Source organism: Montipora capricornis, chromosome 2, assembly GCF_036669925.1.
Source record: "Montipora capricornis isolate CH-2021 chromosome 2, ASM3666992v2, whole genome shotgun sequence".
NCBI lineage: Eukaryota > Metazoa > Cnidaria > Anthozoa > Scleractinia > Acroporidae > Montipora > Montipora capricornis.
Window position 1 is genome coordinate 6,274,244 of NC_090884.1, and position 10,000 is coordinate 6,284,243.

General features: G+C 40.1%; 1 long non-coding RNA gene across 3 annotated transcripts in view; it reads right to left on the reverse strand.

The window, feature by feature from the left end:
- Positions 1 to 10,000, reverse strand: part of LOC138037726 (uncharacterized) — a 14,840-nt gene that overhangs the window by 236 nt on the left and 4,604 nt on the right. For 2 of the 3 annotated variants that reach the window (XR_011130085.1, XR_011130083.1), the window contains exon 3: positions 149 to 293. This is a non-coding gene — a long non-coding RNA (uncharacterized lncRNA). Of the gene's footprint in view, positions 1 to 148; positions 294 to 485; positions 637 to 10,000 lie in introns of all 3 variants that reach the window. The other variant, XR_011130084.1, reaches the window with a different exon arrangement.

Sequence of the window (10,000 nt, forward strand, 5' to 3'; positions counted from 1 at the left end):
GCCACGGAAAGAGAAATTTGGACTTCGGACTACGGAATTGAACTTGATATTTAGCATGGTATTGTAACATAAAAACCAACACTGAAATATTGTGAACTTAAAAGCAAATCGGGCCTCAAAGTAAGGGCTACAGGTAGCCGTTACTTACCCAGTACAGGGACACGTATGGAAAAGCAGGAAACCGGAATATGCAGATAACATCTACATGTACATGTACATCTCCATGATGTTGATGGATGAAGTTAAGGAATGATCTTTGAAGTTACATGTTGAGCAACTGCCCTGTGAGAAACCTGGAAAAAAATTGGCGCACTCAGTGGGATTCACAGCCATAACTTCAGAGATACTAGAGCTATACGCCTCCAATATTGTATTTGAAGGAGCAATATCTCTTAATATAAGAGCAAAACAAACAAAAGACGAAGAGAAGTAATAATACTTGTAACTGCATTTGGGGCAAATGATACTTTGAACAAAAGCAATACCTCTCTTCGTGCTGCCTGTTTCCTAAAACGAATCGAATAGGAAAGGATGACCAAAAGTGTCAGTCACAGGACCCCAAGCTGGATGGAGAGTCTAGAGCGCTCCACATAGCCGTGATGATCAACCCATCCCAGGTCTTGCTCCTCTTGCAATCTATCATTGCACACAATTACAGTAGTCAACTTTGTTGAATACAGGCTGAATACAGTTCAGCAGCTCTCTGTATTGTGACTGTTATAGGATGTTTGCAGGAACGATAACCGGGTCGCTGTCTGAGATTTCATGGCTGGTATCAGAGGACCGTCTGTGTTCAAGCTGGGGTCACACAGATTTAGTTTCACTTACAATGCACCACCAAATAAAAACCCCTGATAACATACCAAGGGCTCATGATTCCCGAGAGATGCAGGTGTTGCTTAATTTCTAGTATAGTGAAAAAGTCTGTTTACTATTTAAACATATTCCTGATACAAAAACAACTTCAAATTTTTTCAGGGAGAGAATAAGTGTCAATGCGTGAGAAAAAGGATAAAACTAGTCAATCTGATGCTAAAACCTGTTTGATGATTGTGGTGACTTTATGGGGTCAAAGCCATGCAAGCACGGTAGCCTCGCAGCTCCTACAAGGTCTCACCTGATTGGAGACCACCCTTGAGGTTTAACAAAAGAACAAGTAACAGAAACAATGGCCCTTTTGTTTTAGGCAAGGGTAACAGAAACAATGGCCCTTTTGTTTTAGGCCTAGGGCCATTGTTTCTGTTATTTGTTCTTTTGTTAAACCTCAAGGGTGGTCTCCAATCAGGTAAGACCTTGTAAGAGCTACGAGGTGACCCTGCAAGCATATTGATGGAAGGCAAGAGTTTTACAAACTTCACCATTCCTGCAAATTCTCTTGAAAGATACGGGTTTGGTTTTAAAAAAATCAAATGTTGTGCATTAATTGCCAGTTTGCTGTGATATTACAAGCGACTGCTACTAGTGACATAGTGTCAATGTGCATGGACTTTGATAATGATCAGCCTGGTGATAACTGCATCTCTTGATGAAACCACCCAGCAAAACTTGACAAAACAGTACATAATCTGATCATCACAGATTGCACAAAACACACTGCAAGCATCACAAATGACAATAAAGTTTGCCTGGATAACACGTGAAGTGTGTGTACATCAATAGGTGAATAGACTTGCATCGATTGTAGTTTATAATAAAATAATAGTAATTGGCAGTGCTAATCACCCTTTACTTGCAGTATTAGGACTGAATTGCAAAAGGGCACAGCTCACGAATGACAACAAAGTTTGCCTGGATAACACGCGAACAGTGTGTTACATCAATAGATGAATAGACTCAGAAAGATTGTAGTAAAAGTTGGATATTAACGTACGTGGGAAAGCAACACCTCTCTTCATAGCACCTGTCTCATAAAACAAATATCGAGTAACGATAGATGGCCAAATGATGCCAGTCATGTGACCCCAAGCTGGGTGGAGAGTCTAGCACGCTCCACTTGGTGCTTGTGCCACTTTCGCGCTTCCCGAGGCCCACATAGCTGTAATGATCAACCAATTCCAGGTCATGTTCCATACAATCTATCAGGTCATTGCACACAATTACAGTAGTCAACTTTGTTGAATACAGGCTGAATACAGTTCAGCAGCTCTCTGTATTGTGACTGTTATAGGATGTTTACAGGAACCATAACCGGGTCGCTGTCTGAGATTTCATGGCTGGTGTCAGAGGACCGTCTGTGTTCAAGCTGGGGTCACTCAGATTTAGTTTCAGTTACAATGCCACCAAATCAAAATGCCTGATAACATACCAAGGGCTTAAGAGTCACAGTGATGGAGGGGTTGCTTTATTTCTAGTATACTGTAGTGTAAAAAAAAAGTTTGTTTAACAATGAAACATCTTCCTGATACAAAAACAACTTCAAAATTTTTCAGGGAGTGAATAAGTGTCAATGAGTGAGAAAAAGGATAAAACTAGTCAATCTGATGCTAAAACCTGTTTCATGATTGTGGTGACTTTATGGGGTCAAAGCCATGCAAACATATTGATGGAAGGCTAGAGTTTTAAAAACTTCACAGTTCCTGCAAATTCTCTTGAAAGATATGGGTTTGGTTTTGAAAGGATCAAATTTTGTGCATTAATTGCCAGTTTGCTGTGATATTACAAGCGACTGCTACTAGTGACATAGTGTCAATGTGCATGGACTTTGATAATGATCAGCCTGGTGATAACTGCATCTCTTGATGAAACCACCCAGCAAAACTTGACAAAACAGTACATAATCTGATCATCACAGATTGCACAAAACACACTGCAAGCATCACAAATGACAGTAAAGTTTGCCTGGATAACACGTGAAGTGTGTGTACATCAATAGGTGAATAGACTCGCATCGATTCTAGTTTATAATAAAATAATAGTAATTGGCAGTGCTAATCACCCTTTACTTGCAGTATTAGGACTGAATTGCAAAAGGGCTCAGCTCACAAATGACAACAAAGTTTGCCTGGATAGCACGTGAGCAGTGTGTTACATCAATAGATGAATAGACTCAGAAAGATTGTGGTAAAAGTTGGATATTAAGGTAAGTGGGAAAGCAACACCTCTCTTCATAGCACCTGTCTCATAAAACAAATATCGAGTAACGATAGATGGCCAAATGATGCCAGTCACATGACCCCAAGCTGGGTGGAGAGTCTAGCGCGCTCCACTTGGTGCTTGTGCCACTTTCGCGCTTCCCGAGGCCCACATAGCTGTAATGATCAACCAATTCCAGGTCATGTTCCATACAATCTATCAGGTCATTGCACACAATTACAGTAGTCAACTTTGTTGAATACAGGCTGAATACAGTTCAGCAGCTCTCTGTATTGTGACTGTTATAGGATGTTTACAGGAACCATAACCGGGTCGCTGTCTGAGATTTCATGGCTGGTGTCAGAGGACCGTCTGTGTTCAAGCTGGGGTCACTCAGATTTAGTTTCAGTTACAATGCCACCAAATCAAAATGCCTGATAACATACCAAGGGCTTAAGAGTCACAGTGATGGAGGTGTTGCTTAATTTCTAGTATACTGTAGTGTAAAAAAAAAGTTTGTTTAACAATGAAACATCTTCCTGATACAAAAACAACTTCAAAATTTTTCAGGGAGTGAATAAGTGTCAATGAGTGAGAAAAAGGATAAAACTAGTCAATCTGATGCTAAAACCTGTTTGATGATTGTGGTGACTTTATGGGGTCAAAGCCATGCAAACATATTGATGGAAGGCTAGAGTTTTAAAAACTTCACAGTTCCTGCAAATTCTCTTGAAAGATATGGGTTTGGTTTTGAAAGGATCAAATTTTGTGCATTAATTGCCAGTTTGCTGTGATATTACAAGCGACTGCTACTAGTGACATAGTGTCAATGTGCATGGACTTTGATAATGATCAGCCTGGTGATAACTGCATCTCTTGATGAAACCACCCAGCAAAACTTGACAAAACAGTACATAATCTGATCATCACAGATTGCACAAAACACACTGCAAGCATCACAAATGACAGTAAAGTTTGCCTGGATAACACGTGAAGTGTGTGTACATCAATAGGTGAATAGACTCGCATCGATTGTAGTTTATAATAAAATAATAGAAATTGGCAGTGCTAATCACCCTTTACTTGCAGTATTAGGACTGAATTGCAAAAGGGCACAGCTCACGAATGACAACAAAGTTTGCCTGGATAGCACGCGAACAGTGTGTTACATCAATAGATGAATAGACTCAGAAAGATTGTGGTAAAAGTTGGATATTAAGGTAAGTGGGAAAGCAACACCTCTCTTCATAGCACCTGTCTCATAAAACAAATATCGAGTAACGATAGATGGCCAAATGATGCCAGTCACATGACCCCAAGCTGGGTGGAGAGTCTAGTGCCCTCCACTTGGTGCTTGTGCCACTTCCGCGCTTCCCGAGGCCCACATAGCTGTAATGATCAACCAATTCCAGGTCATGTTCCATACAATCTATCAGGTCATTGCACACAATTACAGTAGTCAACTTTGTTGAATACAGGCTGAATACAGTTCAGCAGCTCTCTGTATTGTGACTGTTATAGGATGTTTACAGGAACCATAACCGGGTCGCTGTCTGAGATTTCATGGCTGGTGTCAGAGGACCGTCTGTGTTCAAGCTGGGGTCACTCAGATTTAGTTTCAGTTACAATGCCACCAAATCAAAATGCCTGATAACATACCAAGGGCTTAAGAGTCACAGTGATGGAGGTGTTGCTTAATTTCTAGTATAGTTTAAAAAAAAAGTTTGTTTGACAATGAAACATATTCCTGATACAAAAACAACTTCAAATTTTTCAGGGACTGAATAAGGGTGAATGAGTGAGAAAAAGGATAAAACTAGTCAATCTGATGCTAAAACCTGTTTGATGATTGTGGTGACTTTATGGGGTCAAAGCCATGCAAGCATATTGATGGAAGGCTAGAGTTTTAAAAACTTCACAGTTCCTGCAAATTCTCTTGAAAGATATGGGTTTGGTTTTGAAAGGATCAAATTTTGTGCATTAATTGCCAGTTTGCTGTGATATTACAAGCGACTGCTACTAGTGACATAGTGTCAATGTGCATGGACTTTGATAATGATCAGCCTGGTGATAACTGCATCTCTTGATGAAACCACCCAGCAAAACTTGACAAAACAGTACATAATCTGATCATCACAGATTGCACAAAACACACTGCAAGCATCACAAATGATAGTAAAGTTTGCCTGGATAACACATGAAGTGTGTGTACATCAAGAGGTGAATAGACTCGCATCGATTGTAGTTTATAATAAAATAATAGAAATTGGCAGTGCTAATCACCCTTTACTTGCAGTATTAGGACTGAATTGCAAAAGGGCACAGCTCACGAATGACAACAAAGTTTGCCTGGATAGCACGCGAACAGTGTGTTACATCAATAGATGAATAGACTCAGAAAGATTGTGGTAAAAGTTGGATATTAAGGTAAGTGGGAAAGCAACACCTCTCTTCATAGCACCTGTCTCATAAAACAAATATCGAGTAACGATAGATGGCCAAATGATGCCAGTCACATGACCCCAAGCTGGGTGGAGAGTCTAGCGCGCTCCACTTGGTGCTTGTGCCACTTTCGCGCTTCCCGAGGCCCACATAGCTGTAATGATCAACCAATTCCAGGTCATGTTCCATACAATCTATCAGGTCATTGCACACAATTACAGTAGTCAACTTTGTTGAATACAGGCTGAATACAGTTCAGCAGCTCTCTGTATTGTGACTGTTATAGGATGTTTACAGGAACCATAACCGGGTCGCTGTCTGAGATTTCATGGCTGGTGTCAGAGGACCGTCTGTGTTCAAGCTGGGGTCACTCAGATTTAGTTTCAGTTTAATACAATGCCATCAAATCAAAATGCCTGATAACATACCAAGGGCTTAAGAGTCACAGTGATGGAGGTGTTGCTTTATTTCTAGTATACTGTAGTGTAAAAAAAAAGTTTGTTTAACAATGAAACATCTTCCTGATACAAAAACAACTTCAAAATTTTTCAGGGAGTGAATAAGTGTCAATGAGTGAGAAAAAGGATAAAACTAGTCAATCTGATGCTAAAACCTGTTTCATGATTGTGGTGACTTTATGGGGTCAAAGCCATGCAAACATATTGATGGAAGGCTAGAGTTTTAAAAACTTCACAGTTCCTGCAAATTCTCTTGAAAGATATGGGTTTGGTTTTGAAAGGATCAAATTTTGTGCATTAATTGCCAGTTTGCTGTGATATTACAAGCGACTGCTACTAGTGACATAGTGTCAATGTGCATGGACTTTGATAATGATCAGCCTGGTGATAACTGCATCTCTTGATGAAACCACCCAGCAAAACTTGACAAAACAGTACATAATCTGATCATCACAGATTGCACAAAACACACTGCAAGCATCACAAATGACAGTAAAGTTTGCCTGGATAACACGTGAAGTGTGTGTACATCAATAGGTGAATAGACTCGCATCGATTGTAGTTTATAATAAAATAATAGAAATTGGCAGTGCTAATCACCCTTTACTTGCAGTATTAGGACTGAATTGCAAAAGGGCACAGCTCACGAATGACAACAAAGTTTGCCTGGATAGCACGCGAACAGTGTGTTACATCAATAGATGAATAGACTCAGAAAGATTGTGGTAAAAGTTGGATATTAAGGTAAGTGGGAAAGCAACACCTCTCTTCATAGCACCTGTCTCATAAAACAAATATCGAGTAACGATAGATGGCCAAATGATGCCAGTCACATGACCCCAAGCTGGGTGGAGAGTCTAGTGCCCTCCACTTGGTGCTTGTGCCACTTTCGCGCTTCCCGAGGCCCACATAGCTGTAATGATCAACCAATTCCAGGTCATGTTCCATACAATCTATCAGGTCATTGCACACAATTACAGTAGTCAACTTTGTTGAATACAGGCTGAATACAGTTCAGCAGCTCTCTGTATTGTGACTGTTATAGGATGTTTACAGGAACCATAACCGGGTCGCTGTCTGAGATTTCATGGCTGGTGTCAGAGGACCGTCTGTGTTCAAGCTGGGGTCACTCAGATTTAGTTTCAGTTACAATGCCACCAAATCAAAATGCCTGATAACATACCAAGGGCTTAAGAGTCACAGTGATGGAGGTGTTGCTTAATTTCTAGTATAGTGTAAAAAAAAAGTTTGTTTAACAATGAAACATCTTCCTGATACAAAAACAACTTCAAAATTTTTCAGGGAGTGAATAAGTGTCAATGAGTGAGAAAAAGGATAAAACTAGTCAATCTGATGCTAAAACCTGTTTGATGATTGTGGTGACTTTATGGGGTCAAAGCCATGCAAGCATATTGATGGAAGGCTAGAGTTTTAAAAACTTCACAGTTCCTGCAAATTCTCTTGAAAGATATGGGTTTGGTTTTGAAAGGATCAAATTTTGTGCATTAATTGCCAGTTTGCTGTGATATTACAAGCGACTGCTACTAGTGACATAGTGTCAATGTGCATGGACTTTGATAATGATCAGCCTGGTGATAACTGCATCTCTTGATGAAACCACCCAGCAAAACTTGACAAAACAGTACATAATCTGATCATCACAGATTGCACAAAACACACTGCAAGCATCACAAATGACAGTAAAGTTTGCCTGGATAACACGTGAAGTGTGTGTACATCAATAGGTGAATAGACTCGCATCGATTCTAGTTTATAATAAAATAATAGTAATTGGCAGTGCTAATCACCCTTTACTTGCAGTATTAGGACTGAATTGCAAAAAGGCACAGCTCACGAATGACAACAAAGTTTGCCTGGATAGCACGCGAACAGTGTGTTACATCAATAGATGAATAGATTCAGAAAGATTGTGGTAAAAGTTGGATATTAAGGTAAGTGGGAAAGCAACACCTCTCTTCATAGCACCTGTCTCATAAAACAAATATCGAGTAACGATAGATGGCCAAATGATGCCAGTCACATGACCCCAAGCTGGGTGGAGAGTCTAGTGCCCTCCACTTGGTGCTTGTGCCACTTTCGCGCTTCCCGAGGCCCACATAGCTGTAATGATCAACCAATTCCAGGTCATGTTCCATACAATCTATCAGGTCATTGCACACAATTACAGTAGTCAACTTTGTTGAATACAGGCTGAATACAGTTCAGCAGCTCTCTGTATTGTGACTGTTATAGGATGTTTACAGGAACCATAACCGGGTCGCTGTCTGAGATTTCATGGCTGGTGTCAGAGGACCGTCTGTGTTCAAGCTGGGGTCACTCAGATTTAGTTTCAGTTACAATGCCACCAAATCAAAATGCCTGATAACATACCAAGGGCTTAAGAGTCACAGTGATGGAGGTGTTGCTTAATTTCTAGTATAGTGTAAAAAAAAAAGTTTGTTTAACAATGAAACATCTTCCTGATACAAAAACAACTTTAAATTTTTTCAGAGAGTGAATAAGTGTCAATGAGTGAGAAAAAGGATAAAACTAGTCAATCTGATGCTAAAACCTGTTTCATGATTGTGGTGACTTTATGGGGTCAAAGCCATGCAAGCATATTGATGGAAGGCAAGAGTTTTACAAACTTCACCATTCCTGCAACTTCTCTTTAAAGATGGGTTTGGTTTTCAAAGGATCAAAATTTGTGCATTAATTGCCAGTTTGCTGTGATATTACAAGCGACTGCTACTAGTGACATAGTGTCAATGTGCATGGAGTTTGATAATGATCAGCCTGGTGATTACTGCATCTCTTGATAAACCCACCCAGCAAAACTTGACAAAACAGTCCATAATCTGATCATCACAGATTGGACAAAGCACATTGCAAGGATCGCGAATGACAGCAATTAGTTTGCCTGGATAACATGTGAAGTGTGTGTACATCAATAGATGAATAGACTCACATCAAATTGTAGTTAATAATAATAAATATTATCATTGGCAGTGCTAATCACCCTTTACTTGCAGTATTAGGACTGAATTGCAAAAGGGCGCAGCTCCCGATATCAGGCTGAAAGCATATGAAGACGCCTCTGGCTGCCGCTGTACAGTCCATGTTTGATGTCAGAGCACAGTACCACAGCTAGATGTTAATTAGCTGTGTGTGGGAAAGCAACACCTCTCTTCATAACCAGTTTCATAAAACAAATATCGAATAAGGATAGATGGCCAAATGATGCCAGCCATGTGACCCCAAGCTGGGTGGAGAGTCTAGCGCGCTCCACTTGGTGCTTGTGCCACTTTTGCGCTTCCAGAGGCCCACAAAGCCGTGATGATCAACCAATCCCAGGTCATTCTCCATACAATCTAACAGCTGTCATTGCATACAATTACAGTAGTCAACTTGGTTGAATACAGGCTAAATACAGTTCAGCAGCTCTGTGTATTGTGACTGTTAGGATGTTTACAGGAACCATAAGCAGGGTGCTGTCTGAGATTTAATGGCTGGTGTCAGAGGACCGTCTGTGTTCAAGCTGGGGTGACTCAGATTTAGCTTGAGTTACAATGCCACCAAATCAAAATGCCTGATAAGATACCAAGGGCTTAAGATTCCCAAGTGATGGAGGTGTTGCTATCCTGTATATCTTTCTGATACAAAAACAGCTTCAATTTTTTTTATGAAGTGATTAAGTGAATGCGTAAAAAAAAGGATAAAACTAGACAATCTGATGCTAAAATCTGTTTGATAACTATGGTGAAAATTAAAAGAATATGATCTTTGTGATTTATTTGTTAGTTAGTGGTTTGTTTTAAGGATGTGCATTAAAACGAGGTTGTTCTGAGTATGGTTGCCATGTTGTGAAAACATGTTGTGTTGTTGATTACGGTATTTAATCTGGTTTAATCCATCGTAGCTGTAACGATCCGTTGGTTTCTCATTATTTAACACTGGCAACAAGGATAGGATTGATTGTGCACAATGACGGCGGTAAACATTGAAATTCAAGCCCAAGCATTGTTTGA